The 20,016-nt window shown below is 40.8% G+C and overlaps 1 protein-coding gene across 3 annotated transcripts in view; it reads left to right on the top strand.

The window, feature by feature from the left end:
• The first annotated feature begins 11,202 nt into the window (after positions 1-11,202).
• The window catches only part of ATF2 (activating transcription factor 2), an 86,017-nt gene continuing 77,203 nt past the window's right edge, over positions 11,203-20,016 (top strand). For 2 of the 3 annotated variants that reach the window (XR_010322289.1, XM_023542826.2), the window contains exon 1: positions 11,204-11,344. The gene's annotated coding sequence lies outside the window, so the exon portion shown is untranslated. Of the gene's footprint in view, positions 11,345-20,016 lie in introns of all 3 variants that reach the window. The other variant, XM_003406211.4, reaches the window with a different exon arrangement.

The raw sequence follows: 20,016 nt of genomic DNA on the forward strand, positions 1-20,016 counted from the left end.
AAAAAAGTTTAAAACAGGCGATCAAAACAAACTTGTACATAATTGCTCATAGCAGCAGTATTCATAATAGCCAAAAGGTAGAAACAACCTAAATATCCGTCAACTAATGAATGGCTAAACAAAATGTATATCCATACAATGGAGTATGATTCAGCTATAAAAAGAAATGAAGCACTCATACATGCTACAACATGGATGAACCTTGAAAAGATGGTAAATGAAAGAAGCCAGATATCAAAGGCCATATACTGTATGATTCCATTATACGAAATACCCAGAATAGGCAAATCCATGGAGACAGAAAGCACTTAGTGGTTGCCAGGGGTTAGGGGGAGTGGCCACTTCATTAGTACAAGGTTTCCTTTTGGGGTGATGAAAATGCTGTAGAACTAAATAGTGCTGATGGTTGCACAACATTGTAAAAGTACTAAATGTCACAGAATTGTATGCTTTAAAATGGCAAATTTGATATATATTTTACCACAATAAAAAATATGTATGTAACAAAATCATACCAAATTTTAAAAATCATAGGGAAATACTAAGGTTAATTAGTACTCTGCAAGTTCATTTTTAATAAAATCAACCTTGCTTACAACCTGTTGTAAGTGCTAGTTTGATGGCTGAAGAGGCATTGACTGGAACAGGTTTCTTGCAAGAGATACTTACTCCAGCTGAGGGAATTCCCTGAGAAATCAAAGGGAGATACCTGGGCTGTGCCCGCATGGCCTCCATGTCACTGAAGCAAAAATAAAAGTCTGTAGAAAAATAAGTATCTGACTTAGAAGTATAACTGCGGGCTATCTTATCTAGAAGGGGAAAGGAAATACCGCATCAGAGGATAACATCCTGGAATATATCCCTCCACAAATCAACACCATTAGACCACTGTGATTCAGGGTTTTCGCTGGATGATTTTCAGAAGTAGATCACCAGGCCTTTTATCCTCGTCCATCTTAGTCTGGAAGCCCCATTGGAACCTATTAAGTATTATTCGGTGCCGTAAAGTCATTTCGACTCAGTGACCCTACATACAACAGAACGAAACACTGCCCAGCCCTGTGCCATACAATCCTTGCTATGCTTGTGCCCATTGTCACAGCCGCTGTGTCAATCCATCTTGAGGGCCTTCCTCTCTTTAACTGACCGTCTACCAAGCATGATCTTCTCCAGGGACTGGTCTCTCCTGATGACATGTCTAAAGTATGTGAGACGAAATCTTGCCACCCTTGCTTCTAAAGAATGTTCTGGTTGTACTTTTGAGACAGATGAATTAGTTCTTTTGGCAGCCTATGTTATATTCAATATTCTTCACCAATATCGTAATTCAAAAGTGTCAGTTCTTCCATCTTCCTTATTCATTGTCCAGCTTTCCCATGCATATGAGACGATTGAAAATACCATGGCCTAGGTCAGGCACACCTTAATCCTCAAAGTGACATCTCTGCTTTTTAACACTTTGAAGAAGTGTTTTGCAGCAGATTTACCCAATGCAATATGTCGTTTGAATTCTTGACTGCTGTTTCCATGGCTGTTGATTGTGGATCCAAGTAAAATGAAAATCTTTGACAGCTCCAATCTTTTCTCTGTTTATCATGATGTTGCTTATGGGTCCAGTTGTAAGGATTTTTGTTTTCTTTGTGCTGAAGTGTAATCTGTACTGAAGGCTGTAGCCTTTGATCTTCTTCAGTAAGTGCTTCAAGTCCTCTTCACTTTCCGCAAACAAGGTTGTGTCATCTGCATATCACAGTGCGGTGCTGTTAATTACTTTTGTGTGTGGCCTTTCTAGCCATGGTCTTATAACTCCCACTCAGGTGACAGCGTGGGACTGTGTGATAGGGTAATTGTAGCCCACCAAGAGGATTGGTCAATTTGCTTTTAAAGAGAGCCAGTTCCAGTGCAGAGAGAAGGATCCCATCACTACCAGGGAAGAACAGCCAGGAGCCGGCACCTCCTTTGGACATGGGATCCCTGCGCAGGGAGGCTCCTGGGACCAGGAGAAAGAGAGGGAGCAAGCTGTAACCCTGAAGACGGTAAGAAACAGTGGCAGGAGAGACCCAGCAACAGGAGACAGTGCTGTGGGCTTCCTGGCCCACTGAGAGAAAGCTAAGTGCCTCTGGGCAGAGGCCAGGGAGAGGCATGCTTTCGAGCCAGGCTGGGAAGAGGCTGTCCTGATGAAAGAACTGTATACTTGAGTGTTCCTGAGTCCTATTACTTTCCTAATAAACCCCATAATTGTGACTATGGTTTGTGAGTTCTGGCCATTGCAAAGAATTATCAAACCCAGCAGAGAAGTAGAGAGTGCTCTGGGAGGGAAGGTTGGTGTCCGAGTTTGCAGAGAGGAGGTGTGTCTGACCTCCACCTCACAGGAACCAGCCTTGGGGTGTTAGTCTTGGTTCTCCTTTCCCCTTGTGGGGTTGGCGGAGGTCAGATACCGCCCCCATGCTGTTTCTACATGCAGGTTGTTAATGAGTGTTCCTCCAATCCTGATGCCATGTTCTTCAAACAGTCTAGCTTCTCAGGTTCTTTGCTCAGCATACAGATTGAATAAACCAAACCCACTACCATGGAATCAGTTCCATAGGATTTCCAAGGCTATAAATTTCTATGAAAGCAAACTGCCACATCTTTCTCCCCAGGAGCCACTGGTGGTTTCAAACCACTGACCTTTCAGCTAGCAGTCAATTGTTTTAACCGCTGCACCACCAGGGCACACCTTTCCTGATGTTAAACCACGCAGTATCCCCTTGTTCTGTTTGAACAACTGCCTCTTGGTCTAAATACAGGTTCTTATGAGCACAATTAAGTGTTCTGGAATTGCCATTTTTCTTAATGTTACCATGATTTGTTATGATCCACACAGTTGAATGCCTTTGCATAGTCAATAAAACAGATGAATATCTTTCTGGTATTCCTTTCAGCCAAAATCCATTTGACAGCAATGATATCCCTCGTTCCATGTCCTCTTCTGAACCCTGCTTGAATATTTGGCAGTTCCCTGTCGATGTACTGCTGCGACCATTTTTTAATGATCTTCAGCAAAATTTTACTTTCATGTGATACTGATGATACTGTTCGATAATGTCTGCGTCTGTTGGGTCACATTTCTTTGGAACGGGCACAAATACGGATTTCTTTTAGTCAGTTGGCCAGGTAGCTGTCTTCCAAATTTTTTGGCATAGATGTGTGAGCACCACCACTGCTGCATCCATTTGTAGTAACATCTCAATTAGTATTCCTTCAATTCCTGGAGCCTTGTTTTTCAACAATGCCTTCAGTGCAGCTTGGACTTCTTCCTTCATTACCATCGGTTCTTGATCATATGCTACCTCCTGAAATGGCTGAATGTCGACCAAGTCTTTTTGGTAGAATGACTCGCTATTCTTTCCATTTTCTTTTGATGCTTCCTGAGTCATTCACTGTTTTGCCCATTGAATCCTTTACTATTGCAACTCGAGGCTTAAATTTTTTCTTCAGTTCTTTCAGCTTGAGAAATGCTGACCTTGTACTTCCCTTTTGGTTTTCTAACTCCAGATCTTTGCATATCTCATTATAATACTTTGTCTTCTCAAGCCACCCTTTGAAATCTTCTGTTCAGCTCTTTTACTTCATTTCTTCCATTCGCGTTCGGTATCATAGCAACTGGCAAACCTTCACGGACAGACGGTGGTTGCTGAGCATGAGGTGCATTGGTTGGGTCCAAACCCAGGTCTCCTGCGTGGAAGGTGAGAATTCTGCTTCTGAGCCACCAGTGCCTCACATCCCTCTACTTTCTATTTTATTTTATTTTTTATTTTTGTAATGAAGGTTCTGACATTGATATTATACCATTGGAATATGTCTACTGTCAGCAGAAAAGCTTATTGTGCACCATCGTCATATGAAGTACCAGTTCCCGTAGCTTATGAACCTTCCAAGCTGATAATAGCCAGTACTTCTCATAAATTCTTAGTTTATCAGAGGCTAATAAAGATGTTATATTCTTAATCAAATGCCAAATGAAGAATTATCCACATTGATCAGTTTAAAACTCCAGCAGGAAAGACCACTTAGGGTGCTAATTCAACTTTATTTAGAATGTTGTTCCTAAAGGCAATGATGCATTTCAGATTTTCAAGCATACTTTTTATTTGATAATATATTCAAAAAAAAAAAAAACCAAACCCAGTGCCATTGAGGTGATTCTGACTCATAGAGACCCTATATCACCTTTCCTTAATGCAGAAATGTGACATTTTTAATGCCTTTCGGTTTGACTCCAATCTAATCTGAGTAGCACCCTGTAAAAAAGACAGGAGAGACAGGCAGAGGAAAGACCGACATTGAAGATGTACCTACATGCCAAGGAACTCCCGAGGATACCACAACCCAAGAGAGACAAGAAAGAATCTTCTCCCTAAAGCCTTCAGAGCGAACATGGTCCTGCTGACACATTGAATTCAGACTTCTAGCCTCCAGAACTATGAGACAATAAATTTCTGTTCTTACAAGTCACCAATTTGTGCTATTTTATTACAGCAGCCCTAGGAAGCTAATATACTTCCACTTTCACTTTAGTTTTCAGTATATATATTTGGGCTGGATCTTAGTAGAAATTTTAAGAGCAATAACAATAAATGAATTAACCCCATTATACTTCGAAACAAGGTAGAAATACCACATTCTGTGCTCCCTAGAGGGTTTTGAGAGCATTTAAAGGCCACCATTGGTTCTTGTGGTATTTAATAACAGGGGCTTTTCATATAGAAGTGTTTTCTTCAAATAGCCTCTTCCTGTATCTAAGGGATACCAGTTTTTATTCAAAAGTCATACTGGGTTATTAAAGGATGTTCATCAGACCCTCACTAATTCTCCTAGGAGTAAGTTGGGTTGATGGAGCAATAAGACAGGCAAAGAAGGGGTTCAGGAGTTTCCCACATTTGTAAAGAGAAGACTGTAGAGAAGTTTAGGGCTTTTGAAGATATTGCAGAATGAGGAAGTGAGAAAACTGAAGAGGAAAGCATTTAATGTAGATTATGGAGTGAGACTGTTGTTTGGTTTAAAGAAGAATTCAGGGGGTACTTTTGGATTAAGGTTTAAAGATTATCTCAAGGCAGTAGTTTTGGGGGTTCAACCAGCCTCAATGGCTCCAAAAAAGTCTGGATTCCATGAGAATTTGAAATTTTATTCTGCATTTTCTCCGTTCCAGTCAGGATTCCTCTATAGAATCATTGATAAAAACATTCAGTAAAAAAAAGCTTAGTGATAGTAGGCATTTCTTCTGGTCTCACGGCAAAGGAGGCAGTTATTCTCGGACACAGTTAGCCACACATTCCATTTCCCCCTTGTATTCCTGACTGTCCTTCCTCTGTTGCTTCAGGCGAATAGAGACCAATTATTGTACCTTGGATGGCTGCCTGCAAGCTTTTAAGGCCCCAGGCGCTACACAACAAACTGGAAGATAGAACAGAAGCACTAAATACAGTATTTGGCTGATAAACTGGGGTGTCCCAGGAAACCATGACCCTAAACCTCCACCAAGAAACCAAATCCCATTCGATATTTGGTTATACATTAGCAGTTTCAGCAGCTACTCTTGTTGTTGTTGTTGTTGTTGTTGTTGTAGTAAAATAGATACCACACAACACTTGCCAATTCAACTTTTTATAGATGTACAACTTAGTGACATCAATTACACCAATTGGTTGTGCAACCATTACCCTTAATCAATGCAAATTTTCCATCACCATAAACAAACTAAACAGTTTACCTTAATTTGCAAAGAATGTCTGCCTTCAGCATTGTGCTCTTTTAAAGAACTACCTATATGGGATCAAACTGAATACAGCAGCTTGAAAGGTTAGATAGAAGTTTAAGAGGCATTGAGTTTATGTCAATGGGGGAGAAACAATTCGGAAAAAGGAGGGTGACAATAGTTGTACAACTTGAAGAATGTAATCAATATTACTGAATTGTACATGTAGAAATTGTTGATGCATGTTTTCCTGTGTATATTTTCAATAACACTAGAAAAATAAGATGAAGTATATAAAAATTAAAAAAGACTAGTTCATGGATCAGAACTGGAAATAGCAACTACATGCATTGTGTGCCCAGTGAGTGTTTTCTCCATGTATAGGAAAGCCACAGTGAAGGAACTAGATGTTGTGGAGCTAGATGTATGGAGATAAGGTGAAACCTTTTGTTAACTGTCAGGCTACCAACATGTAACAGATTTGCGTCATTTCCACCTGTTTTTTCCCTTGATCTCCTTTATTTTTTTGCACTTTAGGTATACCTTCTGTCTTAGTTTCCTAATGCTGCTGTAATAGAAATACCACAAGGAGGTGGCTTTAACGAACAGAAATTTATTTTCTCATACTTCAGGAGGCTAGAAGTCCGAATTCAGGGCACTGGCTCTAGGGGAAGGTCCTCTGATGCCTCTGGGGAAAGATTTTTGTCTCTTTCCGCTTCTGTAGCCCTGGTGTTCCTCATCTCTTTGGCGATCTTCATGTGGCATCTGTCTTTCCCCTATTTGTGCTTGCTTTGCTGCTCCTTAAACTCTGAAGTGATTAGGTTTAGGATACACTCACATGGATATGGCCTTATTAATATAACAAAGGAAACCCTGTTCCCAAACATATAGGGGTTAGTCTTCCAACACGTATTTTGGCTGGGCACAATTCAATCCAAAATACCTTCTCTTTAGAAAGGTCGCTAAAATTGCATTCTCAAAACAAATCAGAGTACTATTCATATTACTAAATGATTCCTCTCTTGTTTAAGAGGACTTACGAAAGACTTTCTTTAAAATAGCCCGTTCCCCTAGTACACTTTGTAGATAATTAACAACTTGGCAACTGACTGGAGAAGCAGGGAAGAGGAGGAGTTTAAAACCAAAGCTGTTGCCAATTGATAATGAATCAAAACTGGAGGAAAGAATTTCATCTCTTTAATGTAAATGAATGGAAAATAATTGTTTAAAACAAAAAACTATATTAATTGACACAAAGTTCTTCTGAAATGACATAACATTTATAGCTCTTTTTCCCACGTTGAAAGTTCCGGGGCCTGGAGGAGAGAAGCACCTTTATAGTGAATGCATTCTAGACCTAATAATTTATGATCTGTCGTCTCACATTTTGGACATCATTATGTTCATTGGTAATCTGAGCTGCTGCAGTTTTGTTGATGCAATTAGTGATACACTACACTACACCACACCAACACCACTGCAGTGTTACTGAGGTTATATAGGGATGGTTCTTCCATTTTCATCTGAGAAGTAAACAGTGTTAATTATTTGGCAAATTTCATGTCTCTTGATAATGAAAATTAGTTTTAAAAGAGGACTGAGTTGGCTCGCATACATGTATAGAGGCCAGAAACCTGTTAAAAAGTCCAATGCCGTTACGATTTCACTTTTATGCCAGATGCCATTATTGAACTGCAGGTTCATTAACTCTCAAATAATATCCCCCAAAATCCTCCAACAATTTCCATTTCGTTTTGGTGTAGAGATATTACTTGAGAGCATATTATAGGCTAATACATAGACTTTATTCATAATTTTAACACAGACTAGAAATCAGCATTTAATAAATGAAAAAACATAAGGCACCGCAATAAACTTGCTCTTTTTAAAAAACAGTAACGCATGTTTTTGCAAGGACCCCTTATTATGCTTTTCACCTTGTGCCAATGTCTCCAATTTGTAGAATAATCACTATTACTACAGTAAACACTGAAATCTTTAAGTTGTATAAAGAATCATAAAACAACATTAAGAAGAAATCTTTTCATCACTGTCCTTTCTGTGTTTTTTGGTGTGCATCTGTCATTGCAAAGCAGCAAAGATGGCCTTTTTTTCCCCCCTCACACTAATCAAACGTTCTTTTCCTCTTTTCCTTCCCTGCCCCCTATTGTGGTAAAAATATATATGACAAAACATTTATCATTTCAACATTTTTTACGTGTAGATTTCAATAATACTGTGTTCATCATGTTGTACAAACATCATCACTGTCTGTTTCCAAAGTTTTCCATAGCTCTTAACAGATCTCAGGGTCCCCCTTTCCTCCTCCCTCCTACCCCAGGTAAACCACCGATGAACTCTGGTCTCTATACATTTGCCCCTTCTAAATATTTCGTGTAAGTGGGATCATACAATATTTCTCGTTTTGTGACTTATTTCACTCAGCATAATGTTTTCAAAGTTCATCCTTGTGGTATCATGCATCTGGACTTTATTTCTCTTTATGGATGAGTAATATTCCATTGTATGTTTACACCACGTTATGTTTATCCATTCATCTGTTAATGGACGTGTAGGTGCTTTCCACCTTTTGATTATTGGGAAGAGTGGTGTAATGAACATTGGTACACAAGTTCATAGCATTTCTGCTTTCAATTATTTGTGGTATATACCTAGAATTGCTGGGTCATATAGTAATTCTATGTTTAATGTTTTGCGTAATCACCAAACTGTTTTCCACAGCAGCTGCACCATTTTACTTTCCCACCAGCAATGGGAGGCATCAGTGGTTCAGTGGTGGAATGCTCGCCTTTCATGCAGGAGACCTGGTTCAATTCCTGGCCAATGCGCTTCATGCACAGCCACTACCCATCTGTCAGTGGAGGTTTGCGTATTGCTGTGATGCTTAACAGGTTTCAGTGGAGCTTCCAAACTAAGACAGACTAGGAAGAAAGGCCTGGTGATCTACCTGAAAATCAGCCAGTGAAACCCTTATGAATCACAAGTGATCAAGGGGATAATGCAGGACCAGGAGGTGCATGGGGTTGCTATGAGTCAGGGCCAACTTGATGGCAACTTACAACAACAACCAGCAATGGATGAGGGATCTAATTTCTCCACATCCTTGCCAGCATATGTTGTTTTCTGTTTTTGTTTTTTAATCATAGCCATACTAGTGAGGGTGAAGTGGTGTCTCATTTCCCTAAGATACTGAGCACCTTTTCATGTGTTTTTTGGGCATTTGTATATCTCCTTTGGGGAAATGTCTAGTCTTTGCCCATTTTTGATTGAGTTGTCTTGTTGTTAACCTCTTGGACTTTTTTATATATACAAAACCAAAACCTATTGCCACCGAGTCAATTCCAGATCATAGTGACCCTATAGGACAGAGTAGAACTGCCCCCATAGAGTTTCCAAAGAGCACCTGGTGGATTTGAATGGCTGACCCTTTGGTTAGTAACTATAGCACTTAAACACTATGCCACCAGTGTTTTCTTTTTATATATGTTGTTGTTGTTAGGTGCCATCGAGTCGGTTCTAACTCATAGCGACCCTATTTACAACAGAACAAAACACTACCTGGTCCTGCACCATCCTTACAATAGTTATGCTTGAGCCCATTGTTGCAGCCACTGTGTCGATCCACCTCGTTGAGGGTCTTCCTCTTTTCTGCTGACCCTGTACTTTGCCAAGCATGATGTCCTTCTCCAGAGACTGATCCCTCCTGACAACATGTCCAAAGTATGTAAGATGCAGTCTCACCATCCTTGCTTCTATATATTAAACTGGATATTAAACCCTTATTTATATATGGTTATATATTTATATATGGTTCCCAAAAAATTTCTCCCCAAAATCCTTACAACTGGACCAATTGGCAACATCATGATAAATGGAGAAAATATTGAAGTTGTCAAGAATTTTCATTTTTCTTGGATCCACAATCAACACCCATGGAAGCCGGAGTCAAGAACTGCATTGGGCAACTGTGCTACAAAAGACCTCTTTAAAGTGTTAAAGGGCAAAGATATCACTTTGAGGACTAAGGTGTGCCTGTCCCAAGCCATGGTATTTTCATTCAGCTTATACACATGCAATACTGGACAATGAATAAGGAAGACTGAAGAAAAATCGATGCCTTTGAAGTACTGTGTTGGTGAAGAATATTGAATATACCATGGGCTGCCAAAAGAACAAACAAATTTGTCTTGGAAGAAGTACAGTCAGAATGCTCCTTAGATGTGAGCATGGCGAGACTTCGTCTCAAGTACTTTGGACATGTTATCGGGAGGGACCAGTCCCTGGAGAAGGACATCATGCTTGGTAAGTAGAGGGTCAGAAAGAGATGAAGACCCTCAACGAGATAGATTTACACAATGGTTGCAATGATGGGCTCACTGATAGCAACAATTCTTAGGATGGCAGAAGACTGGTCAGTGTTTCCTTGTGTTGTACACAGAGTTGCTGTGAGTTGGAACTGACTTGACAGCGCCTAACAACAACTCTTCACTTTGTTGATAAAGTCCTTTAATGCATAAAAGTGTTTAATTTTGATGCTGGGAAAAAGGAGCCTGAATCAGTTCCACTTACAGCTTAGTAAAATTTCAACAAACGCCGCTCAGATTAAAAGCTTTTTCGTCTTATCCTCTTTCCCTCTTTAGGCATGTAGGGGATTTGGGGGTAACTACCCGGGGCAGTTCTACTCTCCTATAGGGTCGCTATGAGTCGGAATCGACTCGACGGCACTGAGTGTGGTTTGGTTTTGACCCAATTCCGTCTCTCCCAAACCTCAGCTTAACCTAAACTCCCCTTACCATAGCTTTTACTCACGTCTCCACCATGGGCCAGGAAGTGACAGCAACGAAAACTACCCGGTTCCCAGGGCTGGCAACTCACCGGCTTTCTCTCTCCTCACTCGCAGCCTTTCCTGAACTCACCTCTTCTCCCTGCACACCACTAATCCCCTCCGAGACCTCAACCGCCACCTGCTCCCGCGCCCGCTAGCTGCCAATCACAGCCTCCGGCAGCTCCAGGGTTACTGAGAAATCGTTAAGAACTCGGCTGCTAACCGATAGGTTAGCGGTTCAAACCCACAAATTGCTCCGCGGGAGAAAGGTGTGGCAGTCTCTTTTGGAAACCCTATGGGCCAGTTCTACCCCGTCCTATAGGGTCGCTACGAGTTGAAATGGACTGGAAAGCAACGGGTTACTGGTCTCTGTACTCCCGCCCCCTCCAGAACTGCTTCCCGCCCTTCGGTCTCCTTGTCCAATCACCAGTGCCCAAGTGTTTTTGGTTCCCGCCCCCTCCATCCCCACCCTTCTGAGTCCCGCCTCCTTCGTCAAGGCTGACGGAACCACCTGACCCGGAGTCGCTCCTTCCGAAGGAAGGCAAGAAGGGGCGTGCGCGTGGAGGGGAGGGGCATGAGAAGAATGGGGAGGATGCCGGGAGTGGGGCGGGGAGAAGGGTTGTCAGTCCGATCTCGCGAGAGAGGACGGAAGCCTGTGGGAGCCCGTGGCCTTTAAAGTACGGTTCAGCCCTTTCCTCCAGGGGTGGTTTGTAAACACGGGGCTCCGGGCAGCCGAAGGGCGCATGCATTAGTGACCTGGAAAGGTGAGTAGTGATGGGGAGACTGCTGCAGGACTGGAGACTGTGGGGTACCGAGAAAGAAGGCGCTAACATGGCGACGTCGCTCACCACAGTCCCCACCCCCCGCTTCCCAGCACCTCGGGCGCCCCTGCCTCCGTCCCTAGCCCTCGGGGCGACTGTGGCTGTGCTGCCACCTCAGCAGCCTGCCGGCGTCGGCTTCAGGAGGCTGTCTAGCCCGGCCGGACCTTTAGGTAACTGGCGTTCGTTGTTCCGGCCCCTCCCCGCTCGCGCGCTTTCCTAACGAAGAGGAAAAAGAAATAACGGCTCCTCTCAGACCCCTCCCTCCGATTTATCTTCCCCTTCTTCGGTCGGCTCGGAGGCTCCTGGAGCACAGGTCGGATCTGCCGAGGGCGCGGGGAGACCTCCCTCGGCCCTTAGCTTGGGCAGGAAGAGGGTCGGCTGTGGTCTCCCCACCCAAGACCCAGCGGCCGGGACTATTTGTATGTGGGGTGTGGAATGGGGAGTAGATCGGCATGTACGGCTGAAAACAGGGTCTGGGTCCCTGCCTGCGGTGAAACCTGATGGAGCGAATGGTATGGTGAGCCTGGGAATTAAGAGGCCCGGCCTTTTCTGTCCTTTCTGCCACCCTCACACACTCGCCACCCCCCTCTTTTTCCCAGTGGGGCGGGGCTGAGGTGTGGGTGCGGGTTGATTCTGGCGTTTTCCCCCATTTTTTATCTCTCTGGGTGGACACCAGAGCTTCTGTAGGGAAATAATCTGTGCTGTTTATCGATGCCCCAGGGACCAGGACAGAAAGAGAGATTGTGTGTGTGTGTGTGTGTGTGTGTGTGCGCGCGCGCTCCCGTGTGTGTGTGTGTGTGTGTGTGTGTGTGTTTGCTTGTTTTCTACGCACGCTGGTGTAACCGAAGCTAAGGAGAGGGCGGAAGAGCTGGGGATTATTTTTGTGGTCTTAGGTAGTATAAAGGAGCTCTGGTGGAGCTCGTCTGCTAACCAGAAGGTTGGGGTTCGAACCCGCCAGCCAGGAGGAAGATGTGGCAGTCTGCTACCGTGAATATTTATTTACAGCCTTGGAAACCGTATGGGGCAGTTCTACTCTGTCCTATAGGGTCGCCATGAGTCCCAGTCGACTCCATGACAGTGGGTTTGGTTTGGTGGGTAGGTAGTAAAAAAAAAAAAGTCTTTTTTAATAGGGAGTCTTAAAACTGGTGAGGCCGAGAGTAAAACTACTGTGAATATGATGGAGTGAAACACATTACTTAGACCTATTCATTTATTCCTAAATTATAATATGCAAGTAGTTTCTTAGTAATCTTAAATTACAGAAACAGTAACAATGCATACTATTAATGTATTTGAAGTCAGAACAGAAACTGTTTCTCTGAGCACACTTTTTGTCCTATATGAAGAAATTCATAACCATTGACATTGTCAGTGGCAGCAGTTCCCCCTCAGAATCTTTAAATAACCGTATAACCTTGGTCTATTGAACCAAAATTATGAAGGTGCGACTTTATTGTAAGAAGTCAACCCTATGTGGGTTAACTGCCCTGAATTACAAATACAGTAGCAGTTATATTTTGTATTTAAATTTGTCACACTGACTTCAGGCATCCTCTGTAAACACTTTTTTCAGAAACTGGAGGAACATCCTTTCAAGTTTTTTTTTAAAAAACTAGATGCCCTTCTGCAGATCAAGAAAGTTCATGGACCTTGAAGACCTTCGATAATAATCAAGAATCCTTAGCTTTGTAATATAATTTGTAAGAATCTTTCAAGTTTACAGTGGTGTGTATATTGCTTATCGGGTCGCTATGAGTCGGAATGGACTCAACGGCAGTGGGTTTGGTTTGGTTCGGGTTTGTGTGTTGCCTAAGGAGGCCTGGCAGTGAAGTGGTTAAGCACAAGGCTTGCTAACTTTAAGTTCTGGGTTCCTGTGCACCAGCTGCACCTTGGGAAAAAGATGCGGCAATCTGCTTCTGGAAAGATTACAGCTTTGGAAACTCTGGGGCAGCTCTGCTCTGTCCTGTAGGGTCACTATGAGTCGGAATTGACTGACTGGACGGCAGTAGGTTTGGTTTTTTGGTTTCGGTGTGTTGCCTCCCTAACAAATCTTTAATCTTGCTTTGAGAGGATGCCACTGCTATTCTTTTAAAATTATTTAGAATATAATGTTGTAATTAAAATGTAGGCATTTTGTATTTTAATTGTCGGTAAGGAAGGCGCTTTCAGGAACTTTTCGTGTATATGTTTTTAAGGTACGCAATGCCTTATACAGATTTTATTGCATTTGTTGGAAATCTCTTTAAATACCATGTTAGAATGTTTATTTGGTATTTGGGCCACTATATTATCTATTAAAAATCATGCAATCCAGAAATTATTGCATTTACTTTTTTACTTGAAGTATTTGTTTCTTATTTTTAAATTAAATTAACAGTAGAAATAGTTACTATGTCAGCTGTTTAATAGATAATTGGGGGGATTTATTGGTATTTAGAGTTTGGAAGCTGTAGTAGTATAACATAAAAATTATATGCTATACATCGAACTTCTAACTAGCATTAACTCTCAAGAAATCATCCACACTTTTTCTATCTAAATTTTTATATTTTGGAAAAGTTGGGTTGTAATGATTTATATGTTCTCTGCTGGTATAGGGTCACAGAGTCGGAATCGAGATGACAGTGGGTTTTTTCTGCTGGTAAATTAAATTCAAGGATCGTTTTAGATCAGGGGAATAATCCCACCGTGCATACTGTTTCCATTTTGCCTTTGAGCTCTTCATTCTGATATGAAATCTGCCTTTAAGCTGGCACTTCTTTTTTTGTGTGTGTGTTTTTGTTGAAATGTCCTTAGAGAGGATAAAGTAGTTGAAGTCTTTCTTACTTAAAACAAAATGTCCACCAAAACCTCTCAATTTAAAACAAACTGAGTAACAGTTTCAAGAATTATTGGATATTCAGCTGATCCTCATAAAAATTAATAAATAACAGTACTAGTTATGCTATTTTTTGTAATTCAGATGCACCCCTAAAAGCCTTTGCATTTTATAAAAAAACAGTTTAATTTAGTAGTTTAGTGTTTATCTTATATGTATTCAGTGAGGTTAAGAACTTGTCTAAAATGCATCATATTCTCTTTATATAATTTTTAATGATCAGGTAGTCATTATTAGATAATGTCCATCAATTTATATCTAAGAGAAAACCCCACAAAACATTTTATTTCATTTTTTCTGTTTCTCAAGCACAAGAAAAAGTTGGAGTAAGGTATAATTTCATTAAAAATTTATTTTCATTTTTAAGCATGTTTAGTGATGCTTTTTTTCCCCCTTGGCATTTTTGTCAATAGAAAAATAAATGATGTGGTAAAATTGTAGTAATTAAAAATTCCCCCCCCACAACAAGAAAGGATATAAATAAACTGCTTTGGGGGCTAGGCCTATTCATTCATGTCTACATTCTGTATCTTAACAAAGACAATTGGCAACCATTTTTCTTCTGCCTTGATGCCCAAGGAGTAGAAAGCACTCCCGAAAGTAGTAGTGGCTTATTACCACTGAGATCCTCAATGAGATTGGTAGGAAAAGATGGTGGGAATGATTGTAATTGGCAAAATACCAAATGTATTTTGGTTCCTTTGAAAGTCTGTGGTTGACTTTGTCTATAATATTGGCCTTAAATTTGTAAATATGTTCCCTAAATATTCTTTAATTTACCTAATTGAACCTAAACTCTGTCACTGTAATTTAATAGCTTTGTTCTTCCAGTTTATTTATTGAGCAGCTATTATAGCAGTGTAACTAGAAATCAACTTCAGTTTTGCCATGCTAACTGTTTTCATTATTTTTCTTCTATTTTGTATATATACATTATAGTGTTTACAGAATTACAATGTAGCTTTATGTTTTTTTTAAATAGTATCGGCATTTTCCCATGTTATATAACATTTACAATGTCTAACGGTTTTGCAATCACTCACCAAATGATGTATTAAATTTGCTCAATTTTAAATGCCCAACAGGAGAGTAGTTATTATCAGTTTTTGTATATTTTAACATTGAATTGAATATCATTTAGAAATAATATGGCCTACCCCTCCTGACATACTTGTGCTACAGTTTGAAGGCAATATAGCAACCACCTATTTATTTCGCAGCCTTAGGAAAGTTGGGTTTTCCCTAGGAACTGTAACTTGGGGTGGAACTTATAATTGTAGATTTATCATAAATCCATGTGAAAGAATATCTCATAGTTGTGGTCTGTATATGCCTCTTCCCCTCAGAATTTTTCTATATAAAACTTGAGCAGTACAGCATATTCATATTTTGAGGTGATAAAATTGTGATACTATAATTTCCATAAAATCTTCTACGATAGATAAGTACATTTTATATATCTACCTTGAACAAAAATAATGCTGTGAACATTATATATATAACGCCACTACCAAATCTAAAATGATGCTATTAATAAAATGTCCATTGATACGTTAATATTCATAACCATTATCTGTAAATTATTTGTATTTTTCTATTATAATTTTAAATTATAAGACAAGAACTTGCTTACCTTATACCTAGGGATCAGAGGTCTGGTAATAATCAAGACTCACTTAAAAAATAAAGTTTAACTTAAAAATTTGGGTTATTGAATTTTTATTAAAGAATATTTTGAGGTATTGATCTGATTTCATTATTCACCTACTCATAACATACTTTCATGAATACAGTATTGAGAAAAGTCTATGATGCTCTTTATGTTTTGTATCAACTTTAAAGAGTTTCATCAGAACCTTAATGTACTCCTAGAGTTGTAATATGTGTGAAGGGCATCTGTCATGTCTATTGTGAGTGGGGAAAACATTAAGAACTGCTGCTTTTCTCATTAAAGCTGGGCTTATCTTTCTCACTTCTGAGAACTTTGATTTCCTTACATTGATGAATGAACTGAACGTTGTGTACCAAATAAACTTACAAATAACATCAAATCCGTGGGTTAAAGATTAGTGTAAAAATCTTGTCTAAAAGTTAAATTAAATATGCAGTTCTTAGTTTCTAATTTTAAAAATAAACAAATTGATAAGATTAGACATTAAGTAAGCATTAGGAAAACACATGTTTAAAGCCAAAGTAAAATATGCCAAAACTTAGAAGAAACTTAATAGATGATACTAGGGTGCCATGTACTGTACTATGCATTTTACATATATTTGTTTTCATTTGTTCTTTTTGACAACCAGTAAAAACGGTGCGGTGGCGTCTGACCTCCTCTAACTTCACAAGGACAAGGAGAGCAAATCAAGATCAGCAGCCCAAGGCTAATAATTCCTATGAGGTGGAGGTCAAACATACCTCCACTCACCAAACTTTTTACCAGTTCTGACACCAGCCATCTCTCCCATGGTACTCTAATTCTCTACTGGGTTCGATAATTTATTGCACCAGCAGACAGAACTCACAGACAATACTCACAACTGTGAGGTTTATTAGGGATGTGACAGGTTACAACTCAAGGTCAGCATCAACAGGCTACAACTTGGGTTCAGGATCAGGAAGCCTGTAGGGAAAGTCTCCCTTCTTCAGTGCAGGACAGCTCTCAACCATGCAGGCCTTCTCTCAGCCTCCTCAGGACAGGGCTCCCCTCTTGGCCCTTGGACCCTGGCCCCATTCACGCCTGGTCTCTGCCCTGCTTGGGAAAATGTTACAAAGCTCTTTAGCCCTGCTGACAAGTGTCCAGAGGCACCCTATTCTGCGAGGAAACCTCTTGCGCAAAGGCATTCAGCTCTCTGGCTCCATGGGTTGGTGAGCCTCGCTCTTTCAAGTGCCCAGAGGTACTGCGTTCTGCTGACAAGCTTCATGCCCAAAGGCTTTCAGCTCTCTAACTCTGTGTGTCGGCAAGCCCACTGTAGCTGCCTTGCTCTGTGTCCTGGGAAGTCCGCTGTGCCATCTCACATAGGTCTTCTGATTCTCCTGCCACTGTTTTATCTGCTGCTGCGTCTCACCATCTAGCTGCATCTCTGGTGTTACAGTTTTCTGTCTGCTGAGCCTGGAAGGTTCTTAGCTCAGGGACTCCAGGTCCAAAGAACTTGCTCCACTCCTGGCTCTTCGTTCCTGATGGTAGTGAGGTCCCCACCTCTGCTCTGAAATGTGCTCTTTTTTAAGCCTAGTGGGATGGCAAAAAAACAAAACCAAACCCAGTGCCATTGAGTCGATTCCAACTCATAGCGACCCTATAGGACAGGGTAGAACTGCCCCATAGAGTTTCCAAGGAGCGCCTGGCAGATTCGAACTGCCAACCCTTTATTTAGCAGTCATAGCACTTAATCACTATGCCAGCAGGGTTTCCAAGTACAGAACTAATAGATCCCCTCATTAGGGTTTCATGCACCTTACTCGTGTGGTCCCATGCTTAGCAGGCTGTCCAGTCCCCTTGGTGGGCCACAGGTATCTTATTTGCAGAGTTCCACCCAATCATTTTGTGGGAGTCACAAAGACCATGGCTAGGAGGGCAATATTATGTAATTCACTGCACCATAAACCCTAAAGCTAGTGTATTTGTTTTTCATTTCTTACAGGAGAGGTTCTTAGTGAAATAATACCATTTAAAATTTTCCTAATACCTTAATCTTATAAGGGGAATAAAGTATTAACTCATGGCTACAGGTTCTCAAACTCCTGGATTTAGGTTTGTTATTATGACCATATCGCTATTCAAGATGAATTCTGGGATGATTTTGCTTGCATTTTGTGTTTCTTTACCAGCTATAAGAAGGAAAGTATAGCACAGAGAAAAATCGGTTTTTATAAGTTATTGCTGATTTTGAAGCTGTGGGGCACAAGCCTTTAAAATTTTTGCTCACTGTATTAGTTTTCTATTGTCTAACAAATTTCCACATACTTAGTTTAAAACAACACCAATTTATTATTTCACAGTTTTTGTAGGTCAGAAATTCAGGTAGGCTCAGCTGGTTCCTTTACTTAGGGCCTCACAAAGCCCAAATCAAAGTGTGAGCAGGGCTACCTTCCTTATTAGAGTCTCTGGGGAAGAATTCAGCTTCTAAGCTCTTTCAGATTGTTGGCTGAATTTAGTTTCTTCAGCTTGAAGGACTGAAAGTCCCCGTTTCCTTGCTGGCTGTCAGCTGGGGGGTGATCGTTTCTCCTGGAAGCTGGGATGCTTTCCATCTGGCCACCTTCAGTAATGGTGGGTCAAGTTCTTCTCATGCTTTTAATCTTTCAGATGACTTGTGCTGAATCCAGCCAGGGAAAGTTTTCTGGCTTAAGGGTTTGTGTGATTACATTGTGCCCACCTGAGTAATTCAGGATACTCTCCCTGTTTAAGATCTGTAATTGTACATCTGCAAAGTCCCTTTTGCCATGTCATGTAATGTATTCACAGGTTCAGGGATTATGGCATGGAGATGGGGCTGGGGGGGTGTGGGATGGGGAGGAGGGGATAGGAAGGGGGTGGTCCTGCCTACTACACTCACATACTCCTGAAAAGAAATTTGATAAATTATATACTCTTGAACATTTCTGAGTTTATTCCTAATTTCTTTTATCATAAGGTTAAATAGCTTCAGAGAGTATAATTATTGGCTTTTCTAAGTATTGACAGCACTCATTTATAAGTACCCAGATAGGGTAGAAATTTGATACTGTATCATTGGTTTAAAAAAACAAACTCAAATTAGCTCATCCTCAGCATAAAGTAGCTCGTTGTCAACAGCTGGAAATTTTCATTGTTCCTTCTTATTTTTTTCCCACGTCTCCAAAATAATTTTACTTGAATCCAGTGTATTTCTATGTTTTAAGGTTTTTTATTGATCACTTTATGATACTTCTTTTCCACAAATATGCACGTGTATGCATAACAAAGTTTCTTACTGATTTCTTCCTTGCTTTCGTGGAAATCTTCCATGAAGACAGTGCATTTTGGACAATATTTGGGGAAAGGAAGAGAGAAAGTACAGTATGTCAACACATTGTACAGTATGTCTGAATTCAAAACGTTCTTAAACACAGGCTTTGCCTTTAACGGAAGTTACACTTTGCCTTTGACAGAGTATTTGTAAGGCAGACAGAGACGCAAGTAGGAAGGTTAATGGTGCCTTGATTAAAAGAAGCTTTAAGACACTTTAAATTATACCTTTGTTTTGCTCCATGGTGGTTTTTACAGCCAGAAGCCATGTATTGTAATGAGATTTGGAATGGGTGAGAGATATGGGTTCCTTTTGAAAAGTAGGACAGTGAGGACATGGGGAAAGTAGTCAGATCATTTTTAGGAAAGCAGACGTTTTAGGAAGAGAAGTTGAAAATAGAGAAATTGACTTTCTTAAAACTATCCTGGGTAAGGAAACCCTGGTAGCATAGTGGTTAAGAGCTACGGCTGCTAACCAAAAGGTGGGCAGTTCGAATCCACCAGGCGCTCTTTGGAAACTCTGTGGGGCAGTTCTCCTCTGTCCTGTAGGGTCACTATGAGTCAGAATCGACTCAACGGCAACGGGTTTGGGGTTTTTTTTTTTTAATTATCCTGCGTAACAGCTCCAATACTAGCTGAAACGTTGGTGGTTCTAAAACACCCAGAGGGGAGCCTTGAAAGACAGGCCTGGTGATCTGTTTCCCAAAAGTCACAGCTTTGAAAACCCTGTGGAGCAGTTCTACTCTGTCTGTATGG

The sequence above is a fragment of the Loxodonta africana genome, chromosome 6 (assembly GCF_030014295.1).
Source record: "Loxodonta africana isolate mLoxAfr1 chromosome 6, mLoxAfr1.hap2, whole genome shotgun sequence".
Lineage (NCBI taxonomy): Eukaryota > Metazoa > Chordata > Mammalia > Proboscidea > Elephantidae > Loxodonta > Loxodonta africana.